We start from the raw sequence: 9,357 nt of genomic DNA on the forward strand, positions 1-9,357 counted from the left end.
ACATCTGTTGTTTACACCATTAACCAGTCAGCTAAATGGAGTGGATGGGTTTTGTAAATGGGTGCTAGAATTGAGACATGTGGAGCTGCAATTGTGCTACTAATAAAATATGAGTCACAGTGCAATAAAATTAGTTTAAATCCCATTTTGATTTTATCTTTTTGATTTACATCACTGCACTGCATTATTGCCACTTTTTCCATTTTTGCACGTCTCTCAAACATTTACATAGCACTTAGTGCCATCTGTAGCATAGATAAGGTACTGCTTCAATAGAGCAGTCACATCCCCTTGGAAAATGTTGCATTATTTACCACTTAGATCAGATTGTTGTGTGTTGCCATAATTATGTCATGTTTACCTTAAGTTTGTATTGCAAACCGTAGCTTGAACTCTACTGTAGGGTCATGGACTGTTACTTGAAAAATTCTATACATGTTGATTTACACTTTATTATCTGAAACTTCACTATTGCATTCATTCCGAACCCTCAAATGTGCAGGCTTGATATAATAAGGCTTTATGAGTAGGTCATAAAGTGCACATACACACATTCACATGCCATAATAATACTTGGCTTTCTCATGAAGCTGGAGTTCACATGAAACACTTAAAGTTCTAGTGTGCATTTTAGTTGCATAGCTTGTAATATTTTTATATTCCTCCAATTCCAAAAACACATGAGCCATTTTACAATCTAACAAATGTAAGTGAACTGATTTTGAAAGGGGTATATCAGGACAACAGCACTGTCCTTGTCTTTAATTCCATCAGGGGTTGTGGTGAAAGAGGCTGGTGAAAATCTGAATACATTTACTTGCTTCTCTGTGTTTTGCATTGGCACATCACTGGTCTGCTGACACAAAATGAAAGCGAGTTTTATTTCCTTTGCAATTTCATTCATTGCTTTAAGGAGCGTTATCCACTCATTCAGACTGGATTCTACTATTTGCTGGCTGTATCGGTCAGTTCCCTTGATCCGCATCCAAATTTAAACTCTTATCATCTCCATAAACATGCCTTTCCATTTAAAGTATAAAATATTGTTACCATTAGATCTAAACTATGCATAATCCCAAGATATGAAATGTTACTTACACTCTAAAAAATGCTGGGTTGTTTCAATCCAATTTTGGGTCAAATATGGACTACATTTTTAACCCAAAAGTTGGGTTAGTCCATATTTGACCCAAAGTTGGGTTGAAACAACCCAGCATTTTTTAGAGTGTATTTTTAATTGACCATATTTTCTGTCAAAACTGTAACAAAATCAGATTTTGCTATTTCATTACATTAATAAGAAAAGTGCTGAGCAACCATTAGAAAAGCACCTTTAATTAAACTACTGCATCTCATTAATTCAAATGTCTTTATCTGGCTACTCACCAAATAAATAAATACATGCACATGAAAAAATTAAAATTTTGAAATCAAAAATTTTGAAATTTGATTAGAAATGATTTTAGTAATTTGAACTGTATATTATCTTAAAGCTTCCACTAAGAAAAAAATGATAATCCACTTCAACATACAAAACAATTAGACGAAACCTGCCAATAATAGTAGTAATACTTATGTCTTTCTACAATCAAAAAAATGTGATACGACGGTTTCAGTTGGATGAGTGTACTGATTTAATCGACTCAGTCATTTTCAAAATCCACATTGTTTCAAAGTAAACTTACAGAAATGTATACTGTATGGACTGATATACAGCATTGTCACGGACGACAGAAATTGTCTGACTGCTGAATGCTGCGACTGATCAGTCAGAATCAGGTATTCTAGAGAGCAGTGTAATAAGTGACACAACAAGTAAAAGATCTGGATCTAGAATATGCTTCATCATCCTCCCTGTCCTATAAATACGGCCTTTCATTATTACCTCTCTCAGGGCGTATTTGTCCTCTGTGCATGGCCTTGATCAGAGCATCATTAGGGGTGGTCATTTACATGCCTTATTGCTCAATTGCTGGTTTTATTGCTCAGCCCGTATTAATGCTCTTTCATGGAGGCAGCATATCATCACAGACTGACCAGTGTGACCCTACACTGTCCTTGATTTATGCTGGGACGACACAACCGTATAGCACAGTAAAACCTACTTCTGAGCGGTCATTAAGATCTGTCCTCATTGTACTTTTTTATGGATGTGTGCGTAGAGCTTCGAAAAAAGATTGAGATGCACAATAAATCAGGAAAATAATGATATCCACAGTCTGAGGGTAGTTTTTACATCTGAATTACTAATTCATGGGAGCTGTGCTAAAGTCACACTGTAAATGTTGTATTTGCATATAAATCAAAATGAATTTAAAAAGTAGAAAATCTAGGTTTCATTAAAAAAAAAACAGTCAATAAACTTCACATAAAAATATTTTGTAAAAAAGGTACTAAAAGACTATCATTAAAAAAACATGGCAAAAATTATGTAAATGTGGACTCTTTTTTCTTGGATGTTACAATAAATGACATCTTATATTAATTTACATTACATTCTCCCTTTTCAACCCAACTTTGGGTCAAATATGGACTAACCCAACTTTTGGGTTAAAAATGTAGTCCATATTTGACCCAAAATTGGATTGAAACAACCCAGCATTTTTTAGAGTGTATTTTTAATTGACCATATTTTCTGTCAAAACTGTAACAAAATCAGATTTTGCTATTTCATTACATTAATAAGAAAAGTGCTGAGCAACCATTAGAAAAGCACCTTTAATTAAACTACTGCATCTCATTAATTCAAATGTCTTTATCTGGCTACTCACCAAATAAATAAATACATGCACATGAAAAAATTAAAATTTTGAAATCAAAAATTTTGAAATTTGATTAGAAATGATTTTAGTAATTTGAACTGTATATTATCTTAAAGCTTCCACTAAGAAAAAAATGATAATCCACTTCAACATACAAAACAATTAGACGAAACCTGCCAATAATAGTAGTAATACTTATGTCTTTCTACAATCAAAAAAATGTGATACGACGGTTTCAGTTGGATGAGTGTACTGATTTAATCGACTCAGTCATTTTCAAAATCCACATTGTTTCAAAGTAAACTTACAGAAATGTATACTGTATGGACTGATATACAGCATTGTCACGGACGACAGAAATTGTCTGACTGCTGAATGCTGCGACTGATCAGTCAGAATCAGGTATTCTAGAGAGCAGTGTAATAAGTGACACAACAAGTAAAAGATCTGGATCTAGAATATGCTTCATCATCCTCCCTGTCCTATAAATACGGCCTTTCATTATTACTGGTTTTATTGCTCAGCCCATATTAATGCTCTTTCATGGAGGCAGCATATCATCACAGACTGACCAGTGTGACCCACGGCCTTGATTTATGCTGGGACGACACAACCGTATAGCACAGTAAAACCTACTTCTGAGCGGTCATTAAGATCTGTCCTCATTGTACTTTTTTATGGATGTGTGTGTAGAGCTTCGAAAAAAGATTGAGATGCATAATAAATCAGGAAAATAATGATATCCACAGTCTGAGGGTAGTTTTTACATCTGAATTACTAATTCATGGGAGCTGTGCTAAAGTCACACTGTAAATGTTGTATTTGCATATAAATCAAAATGAATTTAAAAAGTAGAAAATCTAGGTTTCATTAAAAAAAACAGTCAATAAACTTCACATAAAAATATTTTGTAAAAAAGGTACTAAAAGACTATCATTAAAACAACATGGCAAAAATTATGTAAATGTGGACTCTTTTTTCTTGGATGTTACAATAAATGACATCTTATATTCATTTACATTACATTCTCCCTTATGCAATAGACAAAAAGCAAAAAAACTCTCTTTTCTGACATTTTAAAAATGTCTCCCTTTTATGAATTATATTTCAATTCTGCAATACAAATGTATTTTAAAAAAATTCAAGACAAAAAAATTAATGTGTATTTTTACCACTTTGCCAAAACCAAAATCGAATATTTGAATTTGATGACGATGAAGTTCTAGCATGTTATTATCTTCTCTAAACAAACTCTGATATTGTGTAACAAGCTACTTTATATTCTTACACTGTTATTTCAATTTGATTTTAGAATGGCCTGCTGTTTATTTTTCTCTCAATTTGTCTATCATTGCCTACTAAAGGCAAATACTCCACTGAGACATTTAGTAATGGTCTAGGATTAGGCAGAATGGTTGCTCTATCAGTTGAAATATGTCAAGCATCTTTAGGAAATCACTCATCCAAGCAGAGTAACAGTGAAGTCTGCATGATAAAACATCTTGTCTTATTTAGCTGAGATATTATTAATCTTATCAAGTCTATCTGCCATGTTATGCAATGCTACACTGTCCTGCCTTACTCTGTTCCTAATCAACGTGGTAGACCACTGTTTATCTATGTTATATAAATTCATTTATGCAAATAAAATCATTATCTATCATTGTCTTTTCATTTAGGCCCTTATTACTTAATTATGCTTTATGTAACAATAACTCACCATTAATTATCTGTCTGTGGTAAAGTTCAGTGAGGACAGAGGATGAAACCCATAGAGGAGTCAAATTGACTATCCATTTTAATGACGGGTTGTGTTTTTGTTGTTGTTGAATTTTATTTGGAGTTGTTTATGATGCACTGTGGGGCTACCTAATATCCCTTAGTATGTATGATCAAATCTAATTTAATTATATATACACACAGGTAAGAGCTTATTCTTTATATAAGAGCATACTCTTCAAAAAATTAATAAATAATAGAGAATTAAGTATTCTGTTTTTTTCCCTGTCCTATAATGACTGCTATATTGTCAACAGTTTTATTAATTTAGTCCCCAGCCATTTCATTCTATATTATATTATACATTATATATCGCTGTATATTCAGAATATAACTATAACTTAGGATAACTTTGAGTTTGACAAAGCCTGGCTACTTACACTGCACAAATTCCACATTTTATTTTATTAATTTTTTTCTCCCTACAGACCATAGCCTCAGCTAACACTTCATCAAAACAAATATTGATTCTCAGTCTGTCTGGCCATCATCTATCCTGCACAAAGTTGGAGTGATTTTAATTTGACTTACTCTTTTCTTCTTGTGGGATTTGATTGTTTAAGCTCTGTAAGAGACATGGTGTTCTTCTTTCTTCAACTGTTAAGTCGTCGTCTCATGACAGCGAACAGCGAAATTCTACTCTTCACACTGCATGCAGCAACAATTCCCATTTTTATGTGGGATTGAAAGTGAAAACAAGCAACAAAGACATAGTGACATGAGATATGATTCCACTTATGTGCAAAAAAAGAAATCTATGTAGAGATTTATACATCTAATTATGTAGATGAGAATCTGAACTGAAATCAATATAGTGGTTGGTTCGGTTATTTAAATATTTTTGTTTTACTAAAACTCTTTGAATATGTTAAATGCGTTCAACTGCTTGGCTGCACAAAAATATATTTTGCCAGGTCTGAGAACACAAACCAGATCAGTCGTTCTGTAATTACGATTTGGAAGAAAGATCTAAAAAGTTTGGAAAGAAAGGTTCGAATGTTCCTGCATGCATTAACTGCAAGCTATGTTCAAGCGCTTTAAGGCATTTAAGCAAAATTATTGAGCAAGCTAGTATCTACCTAAATCAGTGATTAAAAAAGAGCATTTTTGGCAATTCCAGGTCATTTACCATAGAAATATGAGGTTTACCTATAGCACAATCTCCATAAAAGTTACTTCTTTAGAACCAATGAGAATCTGAACTGAAATCAATATAGTGGTTGGTTCGGTTATTTAAATATTTTTGTTTTACTAAAACTCTTTGAATATGTTAAATGCGTTCAACTGCTTGGCTGCACAAAAATATATTTTGCCAGGTCTGAGAACACAAACCAGATCAGTCGTTCTGTAATTACGATTTGGAAGAAAGATCTAAAAAGTTTGGAAAGAAAGGTTCGAATGTTCCTGCATGCATTAACTGCAAGCTATGTTCAAGCGCTTTAAGGCATTTAAGCAAAATTATTGAGCAAGCTAGTATCTACCTAAATCAGTGATTAAAAAAGAGCATTTTTTGGCAATTCCAGGTCATTTACCATAGAAATATGAGGTTTACCTATAGCACAATCTCCATAAAAGTTACTTCTTTAGAACCATATGCTGCATGTGCTCACCTAGTTTCATGTAATTTTGAGTTTTAGTTTAGGATTTATAGGCTTTTGGGTATATTTGGCCAGGCCCTTTTCTAATATTTAACCAAAGTGTAAAGTTCAACTTTTTTGTTTGTTTGATAATAATAATAATAATAAAAAAATTAAAAAACAGACACCAAGATATTTCTGTCCTACCCAAACTGAGCAATTGGAAAAGGATAATTGGCAGAAAAGTGACAGATTATAACACTGTGAGAATGTTAGAGGATTTGGCTGAAGTGAAGCCTTGGAGAGGCAAACATTAAATCACGTCAAAAAGTTTTCTAGATTCTAAAACATGAAACCTTTTGGAAGAAACTTTTAGTGGTCTAGTGAGATTTAAATTGAGCTCCTTGGCTTGAAAGTAAAGTTCTCTGTTTGGTGCAAACTAAATACAGTGCACAGTGATAGAAGCATCTCGGTCTGAGGTTCAGCAGGAGAAACTGAAAAAGCTTGCTACCATCAAAGCAACGCAGATCGAACCATTGGCGATGTAATGCAATTTCTTGGCACAGGGTTTTGGAGGCCTTTTTCATAAATAATTTCGTACAATTTGCATATTTATGTGCCTAGATAAAAATCTCCTTAAAAAAATTCCTCCAGATTCACAACAGGTGCATACGCATTTGTTCTTGCATTTGGTCTGCGTCTGGATGAATCCTGAGAAAGAGCATGCCTGCAGCTAGTAATTTGTCTTGAACACGCCAAAAAAGGGCCATAAGACATATGCTTTGTGCGTTTTATTTTTCTGTTAAGTAATTAAAATGTATTGTTCATGCCATCCTTGAAATGAAAAAAAAAGTTTAAAAGTATTCTGTTTCCATTCTTTCATTCCATTTTTCCTGGTTGTGTTCTCACAATTATTGTGTGCATGAATGATGAAGCCTAACAAACAGTTTTATTAATTTAGTCCCCAGCCATTTCATTCTATATTATATTATACATTATATATCGCTGTATATTCAGAATATAACTATAACTTAGGATAACTTTGAGTTTGACAAAGCCTGGCTACTTACACTGCACAAATTCCACATTTTATTTTATTAATTTTTTTCTCCCTACAGACCATAGCCTCAGCTAACACTTCATCAAAACAAATATTGATTCTCAGTCTGTCTGGCCATCATCTATCCTGCACAAAGTTGGAGTGATTTTAATTTGACTTACTCTTTTCTTCTTGTGGGATTTGATTGTTTAAGCTCTGTAAGAGACATGGTGTTCTTCTTTCTTCAACTGTTAAGTCGTCGTCTCATGACAGCGAACAGCGAAATTCTACTCTTCACACTGCATGCAGCAACAATTCCCATTTTTATGTGGGATTGAAAGTGAAAACAAGCAACAAAGACATAGTGACATGAGATATGATTCCACTTATGTGCAAAAAAAGAAATCTATGTAGAGATTTATACATCTAATTATGTAGATGAGAATCTGAACTGAAATCAATATAGTGGTTGGTTCGGTTATTTAAATATTTTTGTTTTACTAAAACTCTTTGAATATGTTAAATGCGTTCAACTGCTTGGCTGCACAAAAATATATTTTGCCAGGTCTGAGAACACAAACCAGATCAGTCGTTCTGTAATTACGATTTGGAAGAAAGATCTAAAAAGTTTGGAAAGAAAGGTTCGAATGTTCCTGCATGCATTAACTGCAAGCTATGTTCAAGCGCTTTAAGGCATTTAAGCAAAATTATTGAGCAAGCTAGTATCTACCTAAATCAGTGATTAAAAAAGAGCATTTTTGGCAATTCCAGGTCATTTACCATAGAAATATGAGGTTTACCTATAGCACAATCTCCATAAAAGTTACTTCTTTAGAACCAAATGCTGCATGTGCTCACCTAGTTTCATGTAATTTTGAGTTTTAGTTTAGGATTTATAGGCTTTTGGGTATATTTGGCCAGGCCCTTTTCTAATATTTAACCAAAGTGTAAAGTTCAACTTTTTTGTTTGTTTGATAATAATAATAATAATAATAATAAAAAAATTAAAAAACAGACACCAAGATATTTCTGTCCTACCCAAACTGAGCAATTGGAAAAGGATAATTGGCAGAAAAGTGACAGATTATAACACTGTGAGAATGTTAGAGGATTTGGCTGAAGTGAAGCCTTGGAGAGGCAAACATTAAATCACGTCAAAAAGTTTTCTAGATTCTAAAACATGAAACCTTTTGGAAGAAACTTTTAGTGGTCTAGTGAGATTTAAATTGAGCTCCTTGGCTTGAAAGTAAAGTTCTCTGTTTGGTGCAAACTAAATACAGTGCACAGTTATAGAAGCATCTCGGTCTGAGGTTCAGCAGGAGAAACTGAAAAAGCTTGCTACCATCAAAGCAACGCAGATCGAACCATTGGCGATGTAATGCAATTTCTTGGCACAGGGTTTTGGAGGCCTTTTTCATAAATAATTTCGTACAATTTGCATATTTATGTGCCTAGATAAAAATCTCCTTAAAAAAATTCCTCCAGATTCACAACAGGTGCATACGCATTTGTTCTTGCATTTGGTCTGCGTCTGGATGAATCCTGAGAAAGAGCATGCCTGCAGCTAGTAATTTGTCTTGAACACGCCAAAAAAGGGCCATAAGACATATGCTTTGTGCGTTTTATTTTTCTGTTAAGTAATTAAAATGTATTGTTCATGCCATCCTTGAAATGAAAAAAAAAAGTTTAAAAGTATTCTGTTTCCATTCTTTCATTCCATTTTTCCTGGTTGTGTTCTCACAATTATTGTGTGCATGAATGATGAAGCCTAACATTTATTGTAATTATTCTATAAACAGACAACAAACAGTACCACATTAAAACAACAGACTGTGTTACTGGTTCCAGAGAGAGTGCATATGAGGTTGAGAGTGAAGGGAAAAAAAAAGTTTAAAAGTATTCTGTTTCCATTCTTTCATTCCATTTTTCCTGGTTGTGTTCTCACAATTATTGTGTGCATGAATGATGAAGCCTAACATTTATTGTAATTATTCTATAAACAGACAACAAACAGTACCACATTAAAACAACAGACTGTGTTACTGGTTCCAGAGAGAGTGCATATGAGGTTGAGAGTGAAGGTCTGTAGCCAGTCTCCATTGTCCTGGAAATCTGATTCAGTAATTAATATACTTGTTTGTGAACATTTAAGCCACTTGTTTTCATATTGTGTGGGTGGTCTTTGTACATTTAATGCTTG

Source organism: Sinocyclocheilus grahami, unplaced genomic scaffold (assembly GCF_001515645.1).
Source record: "Sinocyclocheilus grahami isolate Dianchi unplaced genomic scaffold, SAMN03320097.WGS_v1.1 scaffold195.1, whole genome shotgun sequence".
Taxonomy (NCBI): Eukaryota; Metazoa; Chordata; class Actinopteri; order Cypriniformes; family Cyprinidae; genus Sinocyclocheilus; species Sinocyclocheilus grahami.